Source organism: Anopheles gambiae, chromosome 2 (genome assembly GCF_943734735.2).
Source record: "Anopheles gambiae chromosome 2, idAnoGambNW_F1_1, whole genome shotgun sequence".
Taxonomy (NCBI): Eukaryota; Metazoa; Arthropoda; class Insecta; order Diptera; family Culicidae; genus Anopheles; species Anopheles gambiae.
The window spans coordinates 65,090,519-65,117,865 of NC_064601.1; the positions used below are offsets into that span (position 1 = coordinate 65,090,519).

The window sequence follows — 27,347 nt, forward strand, 5'->3', positions numbered from 1 at the left end:
AACTGGGATGATACGAAAGAGGTGAAGGACATAAGGTTAGTTGTTGTAGAACGGTTAGGAAAAAAGCCATGTTGCTGAGGGATAATAGTAGAAGAGGTGAGTTTAAACACATAGGTATGGATAATATGCTCAAATACCTTGGTTATTGCGCATTGTATTGAGATGCCACGGTAATTGGAAATGACAGACGGGTTACCTTTTTTGTGAATGGGAACTAGCCATGCTCGCTTCCACAATAAAGGGAATGAAGACGAGGACAAAGATAGGTTAAACAATTTTACCAATAGAGGGACGAATAGAAAGGGTGACTTTTTTAAAACCGAGGCTGGTATTCCATCCGGTCCAGGGGAGAAGGATGGCTTAAGTTTTTTAAGAGCTTCAGAGACTGTATTAACATTGACAATACCCTCAGCCCAAGCGACGGAGTTTAAACCAGGCCATATGCCCTCAGACTCCGTCAGAGGTTGATTCTCCGGTCTAGACAGACCATTGGCGAAATGCTCAGCGAATAGGGAACAGGTGTCAGCAGCATTGTCCGTAGTGACCGTACCGAGCGACATGGAAGTAGGAAGGGAAGAGGGATTACGACGCTTCTTGGCATAAGACCAAAAAAGTTTAGGATTACGGTATAACATGCATTGAAGCCTTCCAGGATACAACCTATATCTGGCCCGATTATAAATACGAAAAGCAGAAGCAGCATATTTGAAAACTCTACGATTATACTCAGAAGGAGTTGAACCGAGTTTTTTGAGGGCACGTGTCCTATCCGCCTTTAATGACCGCAATGTAGCATCGTACCAAGGAAGGCGAGAGGAGGGTTTAGAACGAGGACAACATAAAGGGAGAGCTGCCTTAACAATATTACTAAATTGCTCCACCGCTACGTCCACAGTGGAGGGAGAATCGGTTCTAATTTCTAAAAAATTCCAATCAGAGTTGGTTATGATTTCCCTAAATTTTTCTAAGTTCATTTTCCGAAAATTCAACTCAAATTTGTTATCTCTAACATTATTACCATTATGCGGTAAAGGAACATTTACTACGAATTCCAGAGGTGGGTGATAATGATCTAATTTAACAATAGGGTCAATACTACAAGAAACTGGTGAACATGAATATGTCACTAACTCATTAACAAAAACTAAATCTAGTTGCCTCCGAAAAATATTTACGACCCCTGAAAGTTGACGCAGATTGAATTCAGCTAATCCATCTATAAAGTAGGATGAGGCAGGGTTAACGGCAAGCGGTGCGAAATAATCCTCATTTTGAGACCACGATAGTCCAGGTTGATTGAAATCACCGCATAAGACAAACAAATCCCTATCTTTCATGCGAGATTGTATTAATGTAATTGTATTGAAGAATGAGTCTAACGTGTCAGTATTCGAGCTGAGGTTTGGAGGTAAATACACACCACCAACAAAGAGTGAGTGACCGTTCAGATTAATTTGAATCCATAAAAGTTCTAACGAGCATTGGGATACTTCAATGTGCAGCGACAAGAGCTTAGCGGAACAGGCAATGAGTACACCACCGCCGCGAGAGCAGGTACTGTTAGCGCTTGAACGATCACAACGATAGACGGTGTACTTTCGGTCACAGAAGAGGGATGAAGGAATCGAATCGTCCAGCCATGTCTCAGTTAGTATTATGACATCATAACTCGCAACTTCGAGAGAGATGCGAAGATCCGAAAGTTTGGTTTTGAGACCGCGAGTGTTTTGATAGTAAAATTTTAACGGAGATTTAGAGTGCGAGTGTGTAAGTAGTGTTGCTATTGCTGCTGTGATGATCGAGGAGGTGACGTCGAGACTGCAGTGTTGTTGGTGGAGGCAGTAATGTTGTTGTTTGTTTCCATATGAATAGATACATCAGTGTTTGTGGTGACAGGTACGTGTGTATTTGTTGGTGCTGTAGTGGTAGTGGTCAGGAGATTTCAAACCGACTTTAAACGAAGAGAAAGTCAGAGTGCGGACATCGCGGTTAAGTGGCACCAGCTTAAAAACGGTGACATCCTCGATGCCGATTTGCTCCTTGACGAAAGTCTCCACTTCTAAGATTGTGGCTGTCGGGCGGCAGCGCGACAGGTACAACCAGAATTTAGGCGTTTCTGGTGGTAGGAGCAATGTGGCATGAGCTGAAGTGGCGATGGGTGCGGTGCCATTTAGAAGCGGGGAGGTGGCGACAACGGACGGCGGAGAACGGTCCATTAAACGACGTTTTGCCGGGTTGCTAAGTTCGGTGGCTGGTGTTGACGAAAGAACTGGTGCTTTGGATGTCGATGTCTTGCGTTGAATGGTGAATGTAGAAGTGTGTGAAGCAGGACGAGTATCTGTGTGTTGATCGAGTGAGGATAGCATCGTGCGTTTTAGCGATTCCGCGGCAGCATCCATACGTGTTTGGAACTCAGCTGACAGCTGAGATTTGAGATCGGTGAGTGCCGCCGTTAGCTCAGCAATCATCACTGAGTGTCCGTTGCGGCGATTCTCCGAACAATTGTGGCAAAGCCACAGAATTTGAGAATCTTCTTTGATGAGATCCTTGACTGCGGCACTACTCACACCAAGACACGAACGATGAGCCCATCGCTTGCAGAAACCGTCGCAAGTGTAAGTAAGTTCCTCGGATGACGAAGCACGGGCGCAGGTCAAACAGTGATCAGCCATGACGGTTCAATAGCCTCACCGCGCCAAGGAATATTATAACACTTTATATAACTTATACAGGCTTCGAGCACTTGAGTATATGAACAGTTTATTGAGGTTTGCACAACTGATAATGAGAACACAGTGCAATGATAGAACCAGATCGGGATTTGCGAAAATAAGTGCACAAAACGCAAATAACGCGGAGCGAAATGAAGTACGTGCTATCAGTGTGAGTGTAAGCGAAGGAATCTATGGGGTACCAGTTAAGAACACGGGTAACAAATTTAGACTGTGCGGAGATTATAAACTAACAATTAACAAAGGGCTATTAATTGATGATTTCCCACTGCCCACCATCGATGAACTTTTTGCAAACATGAGTGAAGGAAAAAAATTCTCAAAGCTCGATTTAGCCCAAGCATACTTACAAATGGAAATCAGAGAGAAAGATCAACACCTACTAACGCTGAATAAGCACATGGGACTTTATCAACCCACTAGGCTTATGTACGGGGTAGCCTCTGCCCCAGCCATATTTCAAAGAGAAATAACTTCAACTCTACAAGGTATATCAGGAGTAACAGTATTCTTAGATGATGTTAAAATAACAGCCCCAAATGATACGGAACATTTACAAAGATTACGAGAAGTACTAAAACGGTTTAATGATCACAATATGCGAGTAAACTTAAAGAAATGCGAATTCTTAGAAGATAAGATTGAATACTGCGGCTACATGATAGACAAGAAAGGAATCCATAAATTACAAGGCAAAATAGATGCGATAGAAAATATGCCAAGACCAGAAAACAAAGAGCAAGTACGCGCACTGTTAGGTTTGGTAAATAATTACGGAAGATTCATGAAAAACCTTAGCACACACATGTACCCAATCAACAATTTACTTAAAGACGAGGTTGCTTTTGAATGGTCTCCAGACTGTGAGAAAGCTTTCGCATGGATGAAAGCAGAAATGCAATCGAAACAAGCGCTTACACATTACGATACAAAACTACCATTAATATTAGCCACGGATGCATCGCCTTACGGCGTGGGGGCAGTATTAAGTCACGTTTACGCAGATGGAAGCGAAAAACCAATACAATATGCGTCGCAAACTCTTATGTATTGGACGGCCTGTCAAATTTTTATATGGGATTTGACAGATAACGTCGGACGTGCGATTTCGTCGTCCGATAAAATCGCATGCAAAAAAGCGTTGCCACCACCCTAAGTCGCAGCGGAATATTGTAAGCTCATGAAGAATCAATTTGGATAATATCCAAAGAAAATTAGATCGGATGGCGGCGGGAGTATTCGAATCTTTCACTGAAAAAGTTTTTTGTAGATAACGGCATCGTTCATTAGCAATCGGCCCCGTACTCACCGCAACAGAATGGTGTTGCTGAACGGAGGAACCGTTATGCAGTAGAATCCGTTCGTTGCATGCTGTCGGAATCTTAAATGGAAAAGAAATACTGGGGCGAAGCGATCAGCACGGCGGTTTATCTGCAGAATATTTTGCCTTCATCAACAGTGAACTGTACCCCTTTTGAACTATGGCATAAAAAGAAACCGTCATATGCACATCTCCGCATCTTCGGATCGACGGCATACGTTCACATTCCACAGGAGAAAAGGCGAAAGCTTGACATGAAATCTGAGAAACTCATATTTGTAGGTTATGGACGTAGATTATGGACGTAAAGCTTATCGTTTTTTGAATCCTATGACAGGTCGCATCACGTAAGCAGGGATGCTAAGTTTTTAGAGCTTTGTAATTTCAAGGAAGCTGTCAATCAGGTACACACAGAATCTGGTGATAATTTTCATGTGCCGCTCATTTTACCACCAACTACCGAAGAGAACAATGATTTGTTTTCAAGTTCACCACCGATATCAAATGAAAACTCAGAATCGAAGCCGTACGACAGTGCATCTGAAGAAGAAGATTACTCCAGTGATTCTCATGATGATGAAGATGTACGACGTTCTCAGCGCCCAACCAAAGGAATTCCTCCGGTTCGTTTGATAGAGGAAGCGTACATAATCGGAAATGCCCTTGAAGAAGAGCGTGAACCAAGGAGTTTTAACGAAGCCATTACATGCCCAAGCCATACGCAGTGGAAAGCTGCTATGTTAGATGAATTTAAATCTCACTCGGACAATGGAAGTCGAGATGCCATCAGACCGGAAGGCAGTGGGTTGCAGATGGGTGTATAAAATAAAACGTGATTCGACAGGGAATCTGTTAAAACACAAGGCGCGACTTGTTGCTCAAGGATATTCACAGAAGTACGGTCAAGATTATGACGAGGTTTTTGCACCAGTTATGAGCTATACTACACTCCGTTTGTTGCTGGCTCTGGCTTCTAGAGACAATATGAAGCTCAAACATTTCGATGTAAAAACGGCTTACCTATTTGGCGAGCTTGATCAAGAGTTGTTCATGAAGCAGCCTCCTGGCTACGAAGAAAAAGACAAAGAACACTACGTGTGCAGACTAAACAAGAGTATATATGGGCTAAAACAGTCAGCACGTTGCTGGAATCACAAACTGGGCGGTATTCTCCAAGAAATATCTGATCTTTGCCTATATTTGAAAGGCGAAACTACTAATAAAATATACTTGGTAGTATATGTAGACGACATCGTGGTTGGCGCAAAAGATGAGAAAATCATCAATGAAGTATATGACACACTGAAAAAGAAATTCGACATGATCAACCTGGGCGACCTAAATTATTTTTTGGGTATGGAAATCAAGTGCGAAGCAGGTAGATACAGCCTGAGTCTTAGCAGTTACATTGACCATGTGGTGGACAAGTTTGGCCTTCGTGATGCTAAAGGAGCAAGAACGCCTATGGATAACGGGTACATGAAAATTCAAGACAACAACGAAGCTCTATCCGATGGATCTAAATACATAAGTATTGTAAATGTACTCCTGTATATCGCTGTCTGTGCGCGCCCAGATATCGTCGTTAGTGCAGCGATATTAGGTCGGAAGGTTGAAGCTCCAACGCAAGCAGACTACGTGGCAGCTAAACGTGTCATAAGATATCTAAAATCGACACGCGATTGGTGTTTGTTATACGACAAAGCTGATAGCGGTTTAACCGGCTACACGGATGCTGAATGGGCTGGCGACACTAGTACCAGAAAATCCACATTTGGATTTGTATTTCTTTATGGAGGAGGAGCAATTTCATGGGCCAACCGAAAGCAGACATGTGTGACTTTGTTATCAATGGAGGCAGAATACGTGGCTCTAAGCGAGGCAAGCCAAGAACTTGTCTGGCTGCGTGGTTTGCTAGAAGAGATGGACAATCCCCAAGATAAACCTACACGTATGTTAGAAGATAATCAGAGCTGCAAAACGTTTGTAGGCTCTGAAAAAACCATTCGTCGATCAAATCATATCGAAACAAGGGGACATTTTGTGAAGGATTTGTGTGACCGTGGAGTTTTGAAACTCGAATTTTGTCCAACAGAAGACATGGTAGCTGACATCTTCACAAAGCCTTTAGGAGCTACAAAGCAACGGAAGTTTTCAGGAATGTTAGGGCTATCGGAAAAACATGGCACTATCGATTGAGGAGGAGTGTTGAAACATCAACTGATTTTTGCCATAATCCTGATTGTCATAACAGAGCTGCCAACATCATCTGTTTGACAGATAAACAATGCGGTGTGACGCGCCTAAAGTGCGCATCATTTTCTTCTTCCTTTTTTCTCTCACTTTTGCTTTGAACTATCATCAGCGTTAAGACGTGAATAAACTCGATCCTATTATTTTGTATTGTGAACGCTCTGTAATCATTCATTTATTGTGCAAATACCTCTGCCCAACATTCTTTTGCCTGTACTGGTAGTGATTCAGTCTGATTGATTTGTAAGACATCAATCTTGTCTACCTCGCATATGGGTTCGTCCTTTAACGGTAAGCGAGATATGCCATCCGCATTTCCGTGGTCTTTTGAGTTTCTATATCGAATTTCAAAGTTAAATGATTCTAAAAATACTGCGTAGTGTTGCATGCGCATAGCTGAGAGTGTCGGAAGCCCTTTTTGTGGGGACCAAATCTGTGTCAATGGCTTGTTATCTGTTACTAGTATGAATTTTCGACCGTATAGATATTTGAAAAACTTTTTTATGCCAAAAATTACGGCGTACGCTTCTTTGTCAATCTGTGTATATCTTTGCTGAGTTTTTGTAAGAGTTTGCAACGCATATTGTATTGGTTTTTCGCTTCCATCTACGTAAACGTGACTTAATACTGCCCCCACGCCGTAAGGCGATGCATCCGTGGCTAATATTAATGGTAGTTTTGTATCGTAATGTGTAAGCGCTTGTTTCGATTGCATTTCTGCTTTCATCCATGCGAAAGCTTTCTCACAGTCTGGAGACCATTCAAAAGCAACCTCGTCTTTAAGTAAATTGTTGATTGGGTACATGTGTGTGCTAAGGTTTTTCATGAATCTTCCGTAATTATTTACCAAACCTAACAGTGCGCGTACTTGCTCTTTGTTTTCTGGTCTTAGCATATTTTCTATCGCATCTATTTTGCCTTGTAATTTATGGATTCCTTTCTTGTCTATCATGTAGCCGCAGTATTCAATCTTATCTTCTAAGTATTCTATATATCTACTTGGAAAATATCTATTTTATGAATTTGATCCTCTTCTTTATCCTGACTGTCACTATCCTAGCATTGCTCCACGAGATTTGCTGTCCTACTCACTCGTTTCTTATTGTTCATCCCATGTGCTTTTCCCATTTTGAAACACACGCGTTGTAAATGACCGACCTTCTTACATAACGCACACACTTTCATTTTGTGTTCGCATTTATTCGCTAAGTGGGATGAACTGCCGCATCGAAAACAATACCGCTTGATTCTTGGCGCTGGATATCATTCCATAAAGTTAACTGACTGAGCCCGTTGGGCTAAAATTTCGACACCGTCGTTGACTGTTTCCATCGAGAATGCGATTTGCTTTGCTTTCTCGGACGTTAAGTCTTTTTCGCCTTGTAACGTCGCGCGTATCATTTTGTCACGTAACCGAACACAACCCAACCAACATTGTCACGTTGCAAGCGGTTTTTTTTGTATAGAAAAAGTGTTCTCTATAGCGCGGTCAAATCGTTCTCGATAGCAGAACTATAGAGAAGGTTTTTGAAATCGTGCGACAGCGTGTATCATACATTTGGTTTATGTATGCTACATCCCTTCTCAATTTCTTTCATTCTCTTCATTCTCCCTACAAAGCTCTTTCTCTCATTTGTCGATTCCGTACATGCTTACGCTCTTTATTTTACCTTCTTACTCGCACATACAAATTTACATACTCACACAATTCACACTGCCGAAAACCGGTGCGGAATACACACGTACCCGTCTTGCCTGCCTTCTCTCCTCGTTCTTCCTTTCATCCAGCGTTGTCTTCGTCGAATGGTGTGCACGCGTTAAAAATTATTCCTGCTTGCCTCCCCCTCGCTGTTCCCAGGTACTGTGCTAGCGTGCTGGATGATCGTCCCTACCTTCCTGCCGCCTCTCCTCTACCAGGCGCGTTCCTGCCTTCGCGAGCACGTTGGAGCGCGAGCACGTTGGAGGATCGTTCCTGCCTTCCTGCCGCTTCTCCTTCGTCCGGCGCTAACGCGTTGAATGATCGTTCCTGCCTCTCCTGTCCTTTTGTTTTTGGCACTGCTGGTGAAAGAGGGAAATATTATCTATTTTGAAAACCGCTGTTCCATTTAACGCGAAGCATGATACTTACCAACCAATTAATTATTTCTATCGTGGTCCGTGCTCACTTCCATTTGTGCGTGTGTTACGATTTGCTATAGAAAACGAAATTGATTTGATATCACCAATTATTAATACCATTCAGTTTGATACAGATTGATATAATCCTTTATTAAAAGCTGTACTTACCAAATAGTTTTTCCGTACTGGTTTCACGAGAGAAAAAAACGGGCACGCATCGACGCGTCCTACCGCTTGCAAACTTGATTTCACACTACCACATTTTCATGTGAACGCGAAGCAGCGCCTTCCTCTGGTGGCTATACAGGTATTCCCCGATATACGCCATACTCGATATACGCGATTTCGCTATAAGCTTTTTTTCTAAATTTGAAAGTTCTTTGAGCAAATTGTACTAATTTGACACATCGAATATCAAATTCAAAATAAATTCCCATTAGATCGAATATTAAAAGCCATTTCAAAAGGTGTACAATTGTAATCTTCAGTTGAATCAGATCAAATAACTAATTAAGTGGTAAATCCTACCACTTCAAGCAAAATTATACGAAAATTAGCTATAATTTGACTGAAAACTCGACATTTGCTAATATTCGAGATACGCTATTGCCTCCGGTCCGCATTGATAGCGTATATCGGGGAGTACCTGTACAATGATACAAAGAGCGGACGAGAGAAGATCGCTTGCGTGAACGCTTGGTGTAGCAAGCGAAATTGGACAAGTCCCAGAAAAGCGAGACACAAGAGTTTCTCTCAAACGATGGAAAGAGAAGAACCATATGCAACATGAGGATGGTTGGTGAAACACAGCCAAGTTGCGAGCAAAAAGTGACCAACACCCAGAAGAGCAAGACAGAGTGAAAATTTTTCTGAATGTTAGAATGAGAAAAATGATAGATACACATAAAAATCGCGCGATAATGCTGGTTGGGTGGTTTCGCAGCCCTTTCTGTACCCCCAGGACAATCGCATGGCAATCGGATTGAACGCGCAACATTTTCCATACAATCCGCAGTGTTGCGTTTTCTTCGCGCAAACTTTGCCTGTATTTTCAATGAGCCAAGCAATTTTACCCCCTCCTACACGCGTTGTATCCTTCAGTACGCTTGTCGCGGCAACGTTCACCACATACACACACATCTCCACACTCAGCGTACGACATCTTCCCTGTTGCTGTTCTGGACTCAGACAAAATTTGTGTTTCTACACTTATTGTTCAAAAAAGTAGTAGCTCCTAGGATCTGACTTTACAAACAAATATCAAAATATTATGTTCTGCTAATTATATTGCACTGAATTTAATTGCACTACATTAAGTTTTTACATATCTTTCGTAAAAGTTCGTCAGAGTATGAAAATGTCGATACAATTTGTCATGAATAACTTAAATTTCAAGATTTTCGCGCATAAAATTATGACGCGCGCTGTGTGTTCGGCGGCGTAATTCGCTACTCGTATAGCCGTCTCGCTTCTTCTTGTGTGTGCTTTACCGTTGCTCATCGCTTCAAGAACATTGCTGCTCACACACACGTCAGTCTCTGGCAAACAATTGGAGGGGGAGGATGTGTCGGTTTGCTCCAGAAATCGTGTGTGATTTTGGTGTTCTGGATTTGGTTCCATCCCTGTATGTTTTGGTGAAATTGAAAAGGTAAGACTCATAGACCGATGTAAAAGTGTGAGAGTAAAGTGATGTTGATGGTGACTGATGCTTTTCTTTGTTTCTTTTCCTGCTTTCATCCACTGATGGTGTCGAGCATCGCCGAGGATGTGATCGAATGCGGAATATTCGAAACGAGGAGATTCATTCCGGATTTTGTTTGCAATAAGGTAAGTTATGATAACACACAAAGCATACGAAAAAAGAGTGAGTAATCTTATTCTTAACTTTCATTTCTTCAACAGCGCTGAACTAATCCTCCAGCTTACAGGATGGCAAAGGTACACGCACAAACGTGCACACATCAGCCTTCTCGGAGAACGAGAACACGGGAGGGGGAGACCGGCAACGTATAGAACCTTTACGCTCCCTCGTGCGTTCGTGCGTGCGTGCGCGCGCGCGTCTATGTGTGTGTATGTGTGTGCATGCCTGCGTGCGTGGCTGTGTGTGTTTTTGCCGCTTCGCATAACGAGATCCTACGGGATCACCTTGCGAAAAACACCAAGTGGGGGAGGGGTAGGTGTGTGTGTATGTGTGTGTGTATGTGTGCTTGCATGCGTGCATGGCTGTGTATGTGTGTGTATGTGTGCTTGCATGCGTGCGTGGCTGTGTATGTGTTTGTATGTGTGCTTTTGCTGTTTGGCGATCTCCTACGGAATCACCTTGCGAAAACACGTGGGGGGGAGGAGTGAGGTGTGTGTGTGCTTGCCTGCGTGCTTTGTGTGTGTGTTTTTGCGTTCACGTTCTACGGGATCACTTTGCGAAAAACACCAAGGGGAGGAGGAGGTGTGTGTGTGTGTGTGTATGTGTTTTTTTTCTTTGCCGATTCGCACTCTCTCGCGGATCTAGTTGTGTGTGTTAGTTTTTTTTTTTAGTTTCTTCGAAAAATACCTGGGGGAGGATGTGTGTATGAAAGAATGTACTTCAGAAAAGAAAGTGAAAAATAAAAAACGAATATAACATATGTTAAACGAAGTTTTAAGTGTGTCTGAACTCATTGCAATCCGAAAGAAAGCGAGGGGGATCTTAAAATGTAGTACACATGTATGCAACATGTATCGTGTCGCCGCGACGGTGTATCTCGCTCAATCCGTTAAGCCTGAAAAGTGCTTCTATCGGATCGTCTAATCGGGCGCCATTTAATCAATCCGTTAGCGAAAAGTCGCATGGATTTTGGTACCGGGGCTTTACCGTTACTCACCGCATCAAGAACATTGCTGCTCACACACACGTCAGTCTGTGGCAAACAATTGGAGGGAGAGGACGTGTCGGTTTGCTCCAGAAATCGTGTGTGATTTTGGTGTTCTGGATTTGGTTCCATCGCTGTTTGTTTTGGTGAATTTGAAAAGGTAAGAATCATCAACCGATGTAAAAGTGTGATAGTAAGATGATGCTGAAGGTGACTGATGCTTTACTTTATTTCTTTTCCTGCTTTCATCCACTGATGGCGTCGAGCATCGCCGAGGATGTGATCGAATGCGGAATATTCTAAACGAGGAGCTTCATTCCGAATTTTGTTTGCAATAAGGTAAGTTATGATAACACACAAAGCATACGAAAAAAGAGTGAATAATCTTATTCTTAACTTTCATTTCTTCAACAGCGCTGAACTCATCCTCCAGCTTACAACGAACGGTCAACGGATGAGGAAGGAGAGGAGGGACAGCAAAGGTACACGCACAAACGTGCACACATCAGCCTTGTCGGAGAACGAGGAGGGGGAGGCTGGCAACGTATAAAACCTCTTCATTTACGCTTCCTCGTGCGTTCGTGCGTGCGCGCGCGCGCGCGTCTGTGTGTGTGTATGTGTGTGCATGCCTGCGTGGCTGTGTGTGTTTTGCGGCTTCGCGTTAACGAGATCCTACGGGATCACCTTGCGAAAAACACCAAGAGAGGGGGAGGGGTAGGTGTCTGTGTGTGTATGTGTGCGTGCGTGGTTGTGTGTGTGTTTTTTGCTGTTTCGCGATCTCCTACGGAATCACCTTGCGAAAACACGAGGGGAGAGGAGTGGGGTGTGTGTTTGTGTGCTTGCCTGCGTGCGTGCCTGGTTTTGTGTGTGTGTTTTTGCGTTCGCGTTCTCCTACGATCACATTGCGAAAAACACCATGGGGAGGAGCAGGTGTGTGTGTGTTTTCTTTTCTTTGTCGTTTCGCACTCTCCCGCGGGTGCATAAAAAGAAAGTAAGAAATAAAAAAAATTTGAACAACGGATTCGTAAGTGTGTCTGAACTCATTGCAATCCGAAAGAAAGCGAGAGGGGTCATACAATGTAGTACACATGCATCCAACATGTATCGCGCCGCCACGACGTTTCTCGCTTTCAGCCCGATAGGAGCTTCTAAGGGATTATTTTAATGGGCGCCCAGATAGAGCCCGATGAGACCAAAATCGCATGGATAATGGTACCGGGGTAACCCGCTTGGCAAAATGTCGCGCGACATGCATGCTTGAAATCGATGCTTCCCAAGTAGCAGAGCCGAAGTTTTTCAGAGATTTTTCTGTGTGCCAAAGCGAGAGGCCCTGTCCTCTCTCTAGATTTTGGACGGCAAACCGCCGCCCGTGCAGAGGTGTGTGCGTGTGACGAAAAATTATGGATGAATAACGGGGCAAGCGGGGTTTGAAGTCTTTCGTTCGTCACACACACATGCATTTACCAGCGGATATCGCTGGACCGAGTCTACCCATCCCTCTCGATCCACCATGATTTTTCTGCTATCGCGCTCATCCGGGTGTTAGGCATCCTCAGTCTGTCCAGAACTTTCCCTGTGGAAGGATGTACTGAAGTGAGGTGCGATTTCTTGTGCAACGTACTTTGCTCATTTACGTTTTGTGCCGTGTTCCTTCTTCCTCAGTTATGGAATGATTTATCCTAGCAAATTGTTGAGGTAAGTTTCTTGCTGTGTGCTTGTGCAGGTACATTCAACTAACCCTTGGCGTCTAAAAAGTTACAGGTGTGTGCGCTATTTATCAACGACTACCTGCTGGCGTCGTCAACAATCTTCAAAGGAGCGACGGAAAGAAAACATTTTCCAGTTTTAAAATATTAAGGTAAGTTTTGATCTAATCCTCTGCGCTAAACTCTCCATAGTAATACATACTACTTACATTCATTATTGCTTCATTCAGCCCCCGGTGAGGACGTCATTACTTAACAGAAGCCGGTTCAACACGCGCAGCTCCTGTTCATGACGTCATCACGAAACTGAAGCTAGCTGAACACGCGCAGCACGGAGGGTACCCCGAGCGCAGTAGGAGGAAGGAAGAACGAGAGGAGAAAGAACGGTAAATTTGGAAGGGGGAAAGCGCTCTGCCGTCTACACAGCGGGAGTATGCCAAAACACTTGTGGGAAGGGAGAGGGATATTATTCAATAAACAGCATGCATGTGTGTGTAAAGCAAATGTGAACAGCCTCATCATTTCTATAAGCAATCCGAAAAAGGGGGTGGAGCAAACACATTGGTATGCGTGAGCGGCTGAAGAAACCAGAACGTTTAGATGTGTGCGTGACGGATGGTTCGGGCGCCTGTGGCGAAGCTCTCGACAAGACTGCAAACGAGAGCTTTGTGGAGAGCTTTGTAGGGAGCTCAGATTACACAGGCCGCCGTCGGTTTTTGCGTCCTTGGGTAGATGTGTGCGTGACGGATGGTTCGGGCGCCTGTGGCGAAGCTCTCGACAAGACTGCAAACGAGAGCTTTGTGGAGAGCTTTGTAGGGAGCTCAGATTACACAGGCCGCCGTCGGTTTTTGCGTCCTTGGGGGTATTTGTATTGATGTTAGTGAAGCGCGCGTGTAAAACAGAATGCGAACTCTCATCGCAGCGCGTTTCTCCTTGCTTCCTCAAGCTTCCTCATACCCCTCGGCCTGAATCACTCAAAATTTGGGGTCTCATTGTTTGCGTGGCGGTGTTGGTTTTGCTTGAGGCGGTGTCTTTGCTGCTTCAGCACATGCCTCACAAGCGGCCACGTACTGCACTATTTCGTCGTCTAATCTTGGCCAGTACACGTAGCTTCGTGCGAGAGATTTCATACGTTCAACGCCTGGGTGGCCTCGATGTAGCTGTTCTAAACAATGCGCACGCAGATCTTCCGGTATCACTATCCAAGTGCCATAAATCCACTAAACGACCTGAAAACGGCTTCTAAACGACTCAAGTTCTCTACCTAAACGGAATATAGAAAGACTTCGTTTAGCAGACGGCAAACGACTCATGCATTCTAAAAATAGCAAAAAAGCTGGTGGCGCCATCTGTTTGTGGGATACCCAACCAGTGGAGCTTCCTCGCTTGGAGGAGAGCTTTCTCATATCCACTGTACTGTTGTATGGTTTCGCATTGAAGTTATGCATCGCTAGAAGTAGAGCGGCGATACGATTGTTTAAATACTAAACTACAATGCAAACCACCAGCACTGAAGCAAGTGAGACTTGAGTAATGGTCGTTGATGTTGATACCCACGTATCTGACCACACGACCATATTATTCATATAGATTTTTGCTCAGAAAGTTAGAAGGCTATATAGGTCATGATAAGATGAAACTTGTCGAAACACATTGCAAGTAAATGATAGCAATATAATGATGAGTTGTAATACGCCATCTATTGATCAAACCAATGAAGCTTGTGGAGCTTTCATTTTTTTCTATAGATATTCAATTTTCCAGTCGTTTAAGCTGAATCTGTGGCGCTTAGGTAATCTTTTGCCAACGAGGATGCACCCTTCGACGGTCGACAATGCTTCTCTCCTGACGTGAAAACGTACCAACTCTGAACCAAAACTAGCATCCCGTGGCCAGCCTTCCTATATATATATAGATAGACTTTCCGCAGCAATGGGTCCGCTTGCGTACTTTTCTCCACATCTCTAAAACAAAGAGGAGAGGAATTAGAAATTGCGTTCATAGCTACTGACCTTAAATCCTCCTCTAGGTTTAGGCTGGCAATCACATATTCGGCTTCGGGCTTTGCGTGGTTCCTTATAAGTCGCGAAAGGATATCTGCATTTCCAAACATTCCGGATTGTATATATTCTATTGTGAAATCATATAACTGCATGGTGAGGGCAAATCGCTGTAGTCTGCTAGCAGTGTATATCGGAATGCCTGTCTTCGATCCAAAAATCCGGAGTAGAGAACGATGATCAGTTTGGAGTCGAAAATGAAGGCCGTACAATATCTTGTGAAATTTTGTAACCGCATAAACAAGGGCCAGACCTTCGCGGTCTATTTGGCTATAGTTGGATTCCGCCTTTGTCAGCGACTTTCAAGCGTGTTGCACAACTTTGATGCTACCGTCGGAGAACTTGTGGCTAAGAGTGGCTCCGATTCCAACGGGTGAAGCGTCTGCTGCCACTATTATTTCTGCGAATGGATCGTAATGCGTTAGTAAAAGTTCTGATGATAGTACTTCTTTAAATTTCATAAATGCCGCTTCATACTCCTTTGTTCATTTGAATTGCTTCTCATCTTTTAAAAGGCTGTCGAGTGGAAATCTTAGATCCCGCATCATCGGTATGAACTTTCCATAGTAATTTATAGCTCCAAGAACAGAACGAACTCCTGCGATGTCAGTGGGTGGCGTTAAGTTTTGTATGGCGCTTATCTTTTCCGGATCAGGGTCTATTCCTCTACCATCAATTACATGCCCTAAGTATTTTATCTGACACATTCTAAAAACGCATTTACAGGGTTTTAGAGGATTATATAGACATGTTCAGCGAGTTGTAGATTCGTTCAGGCATATAATAGACTCTTTCAGCGAGATATAGAATTGTTCGGAAGTAGGCGTTGACATGTTCGGTTATACTGTAGAGCTGTCACTTTCGTACACTGGTGGACATAAAAATAGGAACTTTTTTCTGTGACCGAAAAACATAGTTCTTGTCGGAAATATTTGGTAGCCCTGAAAAGGACTGTTTAAGTGGTTGTTGGGAAGTGGTGTTGCGGTGTTCCACAGAGCGGAAACATATTCTAACGGTCAATGTGTTGACCGTTATTCGCTATCACTTCCTCACAGCGTAGGGCCATATCGCCGATGAGGTTACGGCATTCGCTTCTGTCTATGCGTTTCCACATAGCCTTGCAGCGTCTCCATAGCGAATCGGCAGAACGTGCATGCTTGTTCTTAAGCTGACGCTTGAGAGTTGACCACAGATTCTCAATCGGGTTGAGGTCTGGACTCAACGCAGGCCACGGTAGAACTTGCACATCCTCGTTTGCCAAAAAACATTTAACTAATCGCGATGATGATAGGCCGGTCTCGTAGTACAGTCGTCAACTCGTACGACTTAACAACATGCCCGTCATGGGTTCAAGCCCCAAATAGACCGTGCCGCCATACGTAGGATTGACTATCCTGCTATGGGGGGAAATCAATTAGTCACTGAAAGCCAAACCCACAAGAGGTAAAGGCAGGCCTTGACCGACAACGGTTGTTGAGCCAAAGAAGAAGAAGAAGAAGAATCGCGATGTATGCTTTGAGTCGTTATCGTGCTGAAAGATGTAATGCTCTTCGTCTCCGAATTTTTGTCGGGCGTATGGCAACATCTTACGACGTAGTATGTTTCTATACCCTTCCGAGTTCAGTGTCCCTTTGATACGGAACAAAGGACCCGGGCCGTGCCAGGAGAAGCAACCCCACACCATTACGTGGCCGCCTCCGTGCTTTAGGGTTTTTATAGTATTTTTTGGATGATACGCCTGTTTAGGAAGGCGCCAGACGTATTTAGTGCCGTCCGAACCATCCAGATTGATTCTGGACTCATCCGAAAAAAATATTTTGCTCCACCAAAAGATGGATGCAGCTAAATGCTCTTCGGCAAACCGAATGCGCGCTTCTACGTGGTGCGGCATTAGCTTACGAACCTTTCGTGGTTTACGGGCACAGAACCCACCGGCGTGTAAACGGCGCGACACCGTTTTCGCCGAAACTTGCAATCTAAGCTCCTGCTTAATACGATTGCAAGTTTTGAAAGGGTCCGCCCTGATTATCTCAACCATCTGCGCGTCAACGTCAGCCGTTGTTTTTTGCGGACGACCTGTGGATTTACCCGTAGCCTCGCTACGAATGGCGTTGTCCACAAACGTCCGCGAACGCCTTGCAGATGGTTTTGATAGGCACGTTCTCACGATACAAACCCTGAATATGTTTCCGCTCCTCTGGAGTGCAGTGCTTTCCGCGACCCATGATGAACTTGTGGAATTTTCAAATCGCAAACTTTCACCTTTGCCACTGAATGAAGAATGAAGCGCAACACGGTTTGGATCTCTTTTTATACTACCGATAAACGCTGCCGTTACTCAAAACTCAGATAAGTAGCGCACCACAAATGCGAGTATAAAAGGCAAACAAACAGCGATTGCAAATTCAGTACGCCTCGAACGTTAGGCGAAAGAACTCCGCAGGAGCCAAAGCCTCTCTAAACCATACTAACAACAACATACGCCTTGATCTGTTGGCGATAAGAGGCCAACGAACTCCGCAGGAGCCAAAGCCTCTCTAAACCATACTAACAACAACAACAACTGTTGGCGATGACACACCTATTGCACACAAAAAAACACACAACAATTTTTTTCCTATCTTTTTGTCCACCGGTGTATCCCTTGGACTGCAAGTTGGATCGTTCTCATCAGGAGGTAAATAAACGGTTTTCGAAAAAATGTTTTCGCTGAAAGAGTCTATTATATGCCTGAACGAATCTACAACTCGCTGAACATGTCTATATAATCCTCGAAAACCCTGTATCAGCCCGTAGTGTAAATCCGAGTTCTTCTATTCGCTTCAGTACTTGACCCAAAGTCTTATCGTGGTCTTCATCTGTCAAGCCACCGATTATAAGGTCGTCCATATAACCACAAACTCCTGACAGTCCTGCCAGCATCGTGTCGATCAACTTGTGAAATGCTGCTGGGGCAATTTTTATTCCCGGAGACAAACGGTTGTAGTGGTATAATCCCCGGTGGGTGTTGATCGTCAACGGCGGGCGATACTCTTTATCGATTTGCACCTGTAAAAAAGCATCAGAAAGGTCAATTTTGCTGAATATGCGGCATTTAGACAATTTATCAAAGATATCCTCAGCCAAAGGGAGTGGATACTCATGTGATTGTAGAAGATCGTTCAGTCCAGTAGAATAGTCACCGCATATCCTAATTTTCCCGTTCGCTTTGCGCACTACCGCTATGGGGGCAGCCCACTCAGAATAATTGACTGGCGTGATCACGTTCAAGGGTTCTAATCGATCTAGCTCCTCATCAACAGTCTTCAGCATTGCGTATGCCACCGACCGCTTGGGACGAAATATGGGTCCACTGCCTTCCTTAACTTTCATCTTTATGCTTGATTTGGTGCAAAGACCCATCCCTCGGAAAACTGTTGGAAAACGTTCCTCCCATGTCATCTGAGTTGCACTTTCCGCATCGATGCTACTACAATAATGGTCCATCGGGATAGATCCGAGTGAAAAGGACTCCACGACGTCTGCTCCTAGTAACAATAGGTTAGCATATGCGACTCGAACTACTGCCTTTTGGGTCCTAGAAGCAATGGTTAATAACGCTTCAAACTCACCCATTAGTTCAACATACTCCTGCGGGGCCGCCTTAGCTTTTACTGTAGCCCTTATCAGAGATGGCTGTCCGATATCCTTCCACAAGCTCTCGCTGATCATCGTAATATCTGATGCTGTGTCTAGCTGCAAACTAGTTGGTCTTCCGTTGATCAAGAAATGTACATACTTTCGCCTTGCTTCTACGTTGCACACATTTATGTTCACGACGAGCGTTGCCACATTTGTACCTTTTTTATTGTATCAACGCCGCTGGAATCGATTGACGACTTCACAGTGCCCTTCGCGATACCCATACCTTCCAGAATCCACACATTCGTGGAACTATATGGACACTCACGCTTCCAATGCTGGCCACTGCACAACCAACACGCATTCAACGGCTTTTGTACTGACTTGGTGCTATAGCCACCGCTGTTCACTGCAAGGACCCGTTCTCCTGATGCGTTGGCAATTAATGCACTATCCACTTTTATATTGGTGATTCGCTGGCATTCTGTTGATAACTGCTCCAACGTCACATCATGTTTCTCCTAGAGGCTAATAACCGGTTGCGCATGTCACTATCGACTTCTTCTTTGAGCCCGCAAACAAGGATAAGGCACTTGAATTGCTCCTCGTTCATTACGGCAAACTCAAAGTCGACACAGGCACGGATTACGCGGCAAGAAAACGTGAGCAGATCTTCCCGGGGTGCTATGGTTATCTGCATGCACTTGTAACGTTAGCTGAGTAAGGATTCCGTTCTACCGAAAAGGGCCGTTAGCTTTGCAACCGTTTCGTCAAACGTTAGTTCACGAGGCGCGCAAGGTAGTATAAAACTGGTGAAACGAGCGTGTTCTGCCGTGCCCGACTTACGCCCAAGGAGCCGTACTCTCGCCCCATCGTCGAGTCGGAAAGCGTCCCTCAAAAATAAGTCCTCGTAACGCTCGTACCAGGCCTTAAATGTTGCTCCTGATTCAGCCTCGTAGCTAAATTCGCTTATGTTGCTCGCCAACGCATCAATTATAAGCTCAGGATTAGTCGGTATCAAACTAGGTTGCGAAAGCTGCGGGACGGATTGCTGTTGGTATTGCAACATTTGCGCCATAAGCTGCTGTTGCTAGTTCATTTGCTGTTGCAATAATTGCAGCATTTGCGATAGCATCCCGGCGTCTTGCCCCGAGGTCGATGCACCTTGCTGCGATGGTGCCCCGACTACATTTTGCAATGGTGGTTGAGCTGGTAACGCTACGTTGCTCTGCGATGGCTGCTGCTGCCCATTACCAAAAACTGCATTTCCACTCCAATTTTGGGATATGCGTCGATGCTCTTCCTCCTCCATCATTTCGTCCGGGTTTAGCATCCTTCTACGCTTACGCGGAATTGTACCGATTTATTTTGGCGCGATTCACACATCTCATCTCACTATATATAAAATCGAAAATCGCCGCAATGACGTGAGAGTAAACATTCAGCAAGAGAGAAAGAAAGCGGTGAAAGCAGAGCTCTCTTAGCAACGCGCGTTGATGCGAAAGGACTTGCTCCAAGCACTATTGTTAGCCCGCGGGTGTTGCGGGTAATGGTTACTTAGATTTTTTGTTTGGATAAATCGATTTGAAATCACATGGTATTGGATATAATGAACAATTCTTTAAATAATTAAAGATGCAAATTAGCCACCTGATGATGAGGCCCATCTCATACCCCTTCCCATTATAAATCAAGATTATATTCAAGGCTATATTAAAAAAAAACATATTTGAAAACTATGCAAAATAGCTTAATTGTAAAATGGTTGATATTCCAATTAATTCAATCATTCATAAAGCCAACCGTACTCATTATTGGTGCTTAAGCACCTCAAATACTACATACACCGTCGTCATCAGCAGATAAGTGTTGTATATAATATCCTGTAAAACGGGTTGCTATACCCGGTACGTCGAACATGTACACTCCCTCAAATCTTCTTCTATTTGTCGTAACGTCCTACATGCCGGCCTATACAGGCTTTCGAGACTTAATTCATTACCACGTGCCCGGATATTCAATCCTTGCTGCAGGCGGTCTGTCCATTCTGGGCTTGAACCCCTGAAGGGCATGTTATTGAGTCGTTCGAGTTGACGACCACGTACCAAGGGACCGCCCCAAATCTACTACACCCTCAAATCTACTACTCCGCATTACAGGCTGAGTCGAGACAAGGAAAAAGCATGACAATAAGAAGCAGATGTAAGCGAGAGACCCTAAGCGCCCATATGCTAAAAAACCTTGATGAAATTTTGAACGAGGAAGCGGCGGGAGTATTGATGGCTTGAAAATTAAAATTGAATTTGTAACGATTTGCTCGCGGGTGGGAAGAACTCCTTATTTCAGGATGTCCTTCGGGAACAAAGCACTAAAGGAAGAGATGGTTCATTGCGCAACATGGCTGCAACATACTGCGCGTTAGGTGAGACAACCGTGCGCACTGCATTTAGCCGGATCAGCATCAACTGCAGAACGATCCACAATGAAACTATGCTTACTGTAACGTGCCCAAGAGGGCTGAAAAGATTCTGACTGTATCTATCAAGAATGATGGCGATATCTACCATGTGATGCTATCACCGTACTATGGTGCTAATTAAGAACAACCACGTTGTAATTAAGGACATGTCAAATTAAAAGCAAAATCTGAAAGATGTGGGGCTTCAAGAGTAATTAAAGTAGTTTGGCAGTAAACGTGAATTTAGTTCATTGATCTGGAAAGGCTATAACAGTGTTGAACCATTCTTTTCTATAACAGTATAGATTGGAATATTAGAACTACACCGTTGAAATAGTAATGTGAGGGAATATGTTCACTGTTGAAATTTGATGTTTTGCACAACAATAACAATTGTCTCATACACAAATACCAATTCCATTCAATACTTCAAAACCAGTTTCAGGATAATAAAATAAAATTTTGACGGCGTTTTGGAAATGACCTTTTTGAAATTTAAAAATTTCTTTTTAAAAAATTTGGAAAAAAAATTTGGGAAAATTGACATTGAAAATCTCATCAATCTAATCAATCCAAGCATCTATTACTTATTACCTAACGTAAGTCGAAAAAAAGAGTAGAAATGGAATTCGAACCATGTGCGATATCATATTTTTGTAGTTCAATCTTACATTTATGGGCATAAAAAACACAAAATGGATTGAAGCAGAAGTGAGCATTTCAAAAAATTTATGTTTTTAAGTACGCAATTGGGATTGGATCTAAACATGTTGTATATGTGTTAGCGGCACCCTAATTTTTTAATCCACTGCAAATCAATACGTTATTCAATTAACACGTCGTAGAGGTTACTACTTAGCTATGCTTTCCAAAAAATCACGCCGATAACTAAAAAATAATAATCAAAAAATTATACATTTGTGTCAACAGAGGCATGAAACGTATCAGTTCGATTGAAAATAAGTAGGAATGCAGCTACTGAACCTTCTATTTTATCAAAATCAAATCAAAATCAAAAAAAGATAATGTCTCGTCATATGCTCCAAGCCTTTTCACCATTAATTTCTAATGTTTAACATGGCTTTATGCCGAAACGATCGATTGAGACCAATCTAATATACTTACTTAACTTTTGCCACTCCTATATTGACAAGGGCTTACAGGTTGACGTCATTTATACTGATTTCTGCGCTGCTTTTGACAAGGTCAACCACTTTCTATTGCTATCTAAATTATCAAAGTATGGTGTTCACACAAATGTTGTTCAGTGGTTAAGAAATTATTTAACTGATCGTTGCATTAACGTTAAGATAGGAACTAGTTTATCTGCCACATTCCATAATTTATCTGGTGTTCCTCAAGGGAGTATATTAGGACCTTTACTATTTATTATATTTATTAACGATGTCGTGTTTGCTATTCCTCATGTTAAATTGTTATTATATGCTGACGATCTAAAAATGTTCCTACCTGTTAAATATTCTGACTGTGAAATGTTACAAGACTCGATAAACTATTTTTCTCCATGGTGTTTTAATAATGAAATGTTACTTAATGTTAGCAAATGTAGTTGTATAACATTCTCAAAGAAAAAAATCCTATTATTTATAACTACAAAATCAATGAAGACAGCGTTCCACGTTTTTCTCAGGTTCGGGACTTAGGAGTTATTTTAGACAGTAAGCTTAGTTTATCTAGCCATTATCAAACTATCGTCACTAAAGCTCTTAAACTGTTAGGATTTGTCTTACGTGTCTCAGCCGACTTTAAAGATCCTTTCAGTTTAAAAACATTATACTGTTCTTTAGTCCGTCCCATCCTGGAATTTGCCAGTGTAGTTTGGTGTCCCCATCAAATCACATACATAGATAAAATTGAAAAAATTCAGAAAAAAATCACAAGTGTTATGTTTCATCGTCTTCCCTGGTCAAACCAAATCCCACGTCCTTCGTATAATGTTCGGTGTTTACTATTTGGCTTAGAGACTTTACAGCATAGGAGAACTACGGCTCAGATAACTTTTATGCATAAATTATTAATTGGAGATTTTGATGCACCTGACATTTTAAATTTTATTTGCTTTTCTACTCCCTCTAGAGGTCTTAGAAGTAGAGAGCTACTAAGAAGCCCTTTTAGATCGACTGGTTTTGGTGCCAATGATCCACTGCTCAAAATGATTGATGTGTATAATAGGTTAGGGTTATCAGCAGATTTCAATCAATCCGTTAGTCAGCTGCGTCAGCATATTCAAGTTAGTTCCAGGGCCATACTTTAAACTTGTACTCTGTAAGCATTAAGTTATTTAGACATACTGCCCGATAACTTTGATTTAAAAACAAAAAAAAATGGCCATAAAACTCGCTAATCATGATTATCATTGTTATTACTTATAAGTGATAGTAAATAAGATTCATTGGTACATTACGTGCGTAACAAATAGCCTTTATTTTTAACACTAGTTAAAAAAATTACGAAATTGCGTGACTTGGTTTTTAAAGGTTATTTAAGATTTAAGATTTACATCAGTATGGCTCAAAAGTAGCATCATCGATATTTAACGGTTCTGCAATGTACAGTAAGAACTGTCCAGGCAGTTACAAGGTTAACACATTTGTAAGAACAAATAAGAACAAATAGGTGTTTGAGTTATGGTTGTTGCCACTGAACGTGTAGAGTTTGAAAATAATTCGAAATTTGAGGACATCCGGTAGATTTTACCGTGGCTTAACTAGTGATTAATAAAAAAATATAAAATAACGACTTGACGCGTATACCGCCGACACACTTTTATAAATAATACTGTTGCTACGGATGTAGCTATCTATTTATTATGAGTAGCTTGGTAGGCGTTTTTAGAACTGGCTTTGTGTATTTTATATTTGTATTTATTTGCGCAGATTAAAAATTCGTCTGTTCTTTCTGGCTAAACTTTTGCTACTGCCGCGATTTACGATGGCGCCCTGTTCTTCAATCAGCTGTGCTACTTGACCCTGCCTGACCCCGCTTAGTGAACTTAGCCGAACTCCATTTATCCATTTGGCCCTATTTATGATCAGCTGGTTGTCTCATATCTTGGCGCATCTTTCCGTCCTTATCTCTCTCGACAGCGTCATCTGGGGTAACCTTTAACAATTGTCTCAATATACTCAATATACAATAACTGTCCTTGACAGCTCGTTGTTTTGATTTGTTATTTCTTTGGCTAATCCACACGAGGTCGATATCGTGCCAACAAAACGAAACATAATAAATTAACTCTGCCTCCGGTCCTATAAAAACAGTTCAATAAATAAAACAATGTAACTAAACTAAATTTCTGCTGATATGGAATATGCCTTGTATCTATTTCCTATTGTTGCCCGTGCTGTAGCCCACAGTACAGGGTGTGCGGGCTAAATTTGACATCTGGCCTTTGGGTTTATACCTCAGGGTTGAGTTGACGTATCGAAATGATTGATATGTCATTCGATTGCTAAAAGTTGTGCGAACAAGTGTAAAAAATGTCTAGCTCCGTAAATATGTGGAACCCGTCCGAATTGTACAAGCGCGTAACGTATGTTATGATGGTTCGTGCCGGCCATACGAATGCCGAAATTCGGAAGGCGGCGATGTGTTCGCTGAACACCGTAAAAACAATACGGTGGCCAATGGGCGGCCGTACGGTTGGCAGCAGGATTCTGCACCATGCCCTACGGCTGTAAAACACGCCAATGGCTCACTGCCAATTTCGACCGTTACACCAGCACCGATGTTTGGCCACCCAGCTCCCCTGACTTTAATCCTATGGATAACTTTGTGTGGGGCACAGTTGAGCGGGACAGGGCGTCATGCAATACCAAAGCGGAGCTGGTAGCCAGAATAAAGGCCGTGTTTGCGGCCATCCCTAGAGACATGGTTGTCCGGGCTTGCGCGCGGTTCCGGAAGCGGGTGCAGGCGGCCATCGACGCGGAGGGGGGGGGGGGGGGGGTACTTCGAATAAAAATTGCGGCAAACATGGTAAGCTAAACTTTGTAGATTTTTTTTTATTTCACATAAATTTGATAAACATTCCTTTCCTATTCCCACAGAAACTGTCAAATTTATCTCGAACACCCTAATAATGCACTTTGCCGCTCGGCTCTCTCTCTGGCCCGACCTGCTACACTCACACATCACCCGAAGACCATTGCCTGTCTTCGGTGAGTGCCGTTAGCCTTAGGCAGGCCATAACATTCATGTTTATGTTTATTTGTCAATCGATGGACAGTAGTGCCCTCTCGACCCATTCAAGCAATGTTTTACAATGAGTGTTTTACAATGGATTACAATAACCTAGAACTTAAAAATGTGCTCTATGGAACAAAATTTAACACAGAAACACGATCATTAAACTCAGTTGGACGACGCTGAATAAGACGGCGTTGAAAGCACGGCACATGAGAAAGAACGGGTTAGAGGAGTAAAATTGCGTTCTACGGTCGTCGAGGGCCAACATTGCCCGAGTCCGTAACGAGTAAGGCCCGTGTCTGTGCTCCATCGCATGCGATTTTATCGCACGTGCTGTCAAACGCTTTTTCGTATAATATTGCGATTATTTGGATGATTTTAATAATATAACGATTATGAAAAATTAAGTTGAGATTGTTCCTACAAAACACCACACATTTAGTTTGACAGATAAAATCGGATGCGGCGTCCGACGAAATCAAAAATTTTTTATTCTGTCGTACGACGAAATCGCACGTCCGACGTTATCTGTCAAATTCCATATAAAATTTTGACAGGCCTTCCGATAAAATCGCATGCGATGGAGCACAGACACGGGCCTAAATGCCGCCTGCACCCGCTTCCGGAACCGCGCGCAAGCCCGGACAACCATGTCTCTAGGGATGGCCGCAAACACGGCCTTTATTCTGGCCACCAGCTCCGCTTTGGTATTGCATGACGCCCTGTTGGTGTCCCGCTCAACTGTGCCCCACACAAAGTTATCCATATTATTAAGGTCAGGGGAGCTGGGTGGCCAAACATCGGTGCTGGTGTATCGGTCGAAATTGGCAGTGAGCCATTGTCGTGTTTTACGGCCGTATGGCATGGTGCAGAATCCTGCTGCCAAACGTACGGCCACCGTATTGTTTTTACGGTGTTCAGCGAACACATCGCCGCCTTCCGAATTTCGGCATTCGTATGGCCGGCACGAACCATCATAACACACGTTACGCGCTTCGCACAACTTTTAGCAATCGAATGACATATCAATCATTTCGATACGTCAACTCAACCCTGAGGTATAAACCCAAAGGCCAGGTGTCAAATTTAGCCCACACACCCTATAGATATTCAAAATCTGAGGTCAAAAATACACGGACCGGAATTTCGCGGTCGCGGAATTCTGTCTGCTGTCAAACCCATGTACAAAGTGTCAACAGCAACTTTCCCGAACTGTCATATCCATACATTTTTCAGCAAGCGGAATTCCGCAGCAGCGAAATTCCGGTCCGTGTATTTTCGGCCTGATAGTTGTGGAATCTTTAGAAATGTGTGTATAACGGTTAGCCCAGAAATTTAAAAAACACGTCAATTTCTTGTCAATGACAACTTTAAACTGTAAAAATCAAAATCGTCTTATCTCGAGAGGGTCGTAACTCGGGGGACGCCTTTATTGTATTTTGTATTGGGACGCCTGAATGATTTTAATAATATAATAATTATGAAAAATTAAGTTCAGATTGGTCCTACAAAATAAAAAAAAAAACATATAAAATTTTAACGATTTGTCCTACATATAAAATTTTGACAGGCCTTCATTTAAAATCGCATGCGATGGAGCACACCCATATAACCAAGATACCGCCCAAATAACCAAATCGTCCTTCACCCACTGTAAAGCCACTTCAAACCCACGTGGGTTTGTGGTGGTCGATTCAGTCGTTAACCCACCAAATTTTAGAACAATCGGAGCTGCCAGTTCCGATGCGATGTATTTATCTTGCCCACCCTTAACCCACCTTTTCCAAAAATGCTTTGAGGAAAAGTTTGATCAAGGGTTGGCTAAGGTCAATATGCTGAACAGGATTTTAACTCTTCGATTGATTACATTCATTCACTTACATCACTGCACTTCAACTTCAGCAATATTATTAGTCTATAAACTATGCACTGACCAGCGAAATGGAGAGATCATTCGCAAGTAAACAAACACACATATACACATATTAAACATGAATGTTTTACAACAAACCAACTTAAACACACA

General features: G+C 43.0%; 3 long non-coding RNA genes across 4 annotated transcripts; 2 read left to right on the forward strand and 1 right to left on the reverse strand.

Annotated features, from left to right (window-relative positions):
* Positions 1-7,938: 7,938 nt before the first annotated feature.
* Positions 7,939-9,176, reverse strand: LOC133391896 (uncharacterized). 2 transcript variants are annotated; one of them, XR_009765335.1, is made up of 3 exons: positions 8,593-9,176; positions 8,435-8,498; positions 7,939-8,364 (listed from the first exon to the last, which is right to left on the reverse strand). It is a non-coding gene; the product is annotated as an uncharacterized LOC133391896 (long non-coding RNA). The 2 variants fall into 2 exon arrangements; XR_009765336.1 differs by having other exon boundaries at positions 7,939-8,361; positions 8,593-9,173.
* A 2,264-nt stretch (positions 9,177-11,440) lies between these two features.
* LOC133391871 (uncharacterized) lies at positions 11,441-12,291 on the forward strand. Its single transcript, XR_009765326.1, has 2 exons — positions 11,441-11,609; positions 11,685-12,291. It is a non-coding gene; the product is annotated as an uncharacterized LOC133391871 (long non-coding RNA).
* Positions 12,292-13,029: 738 nt separating this feature from the next.
* LOC133391563 (uncharacterized) lies at positions 13,030-13,480 on the forward strand. The gene is made up of 2 exons (XR_009765057.1): positions 13,030-13,128; positions 13,207-13,480. It is a non-coding gene; the product is annotated as an uncharacterized LOC133391563 (long non-coding RNA).
* The last annotated feature ends 13,867 nt before the right edge of the window (positions 13,481-27,347 follow it).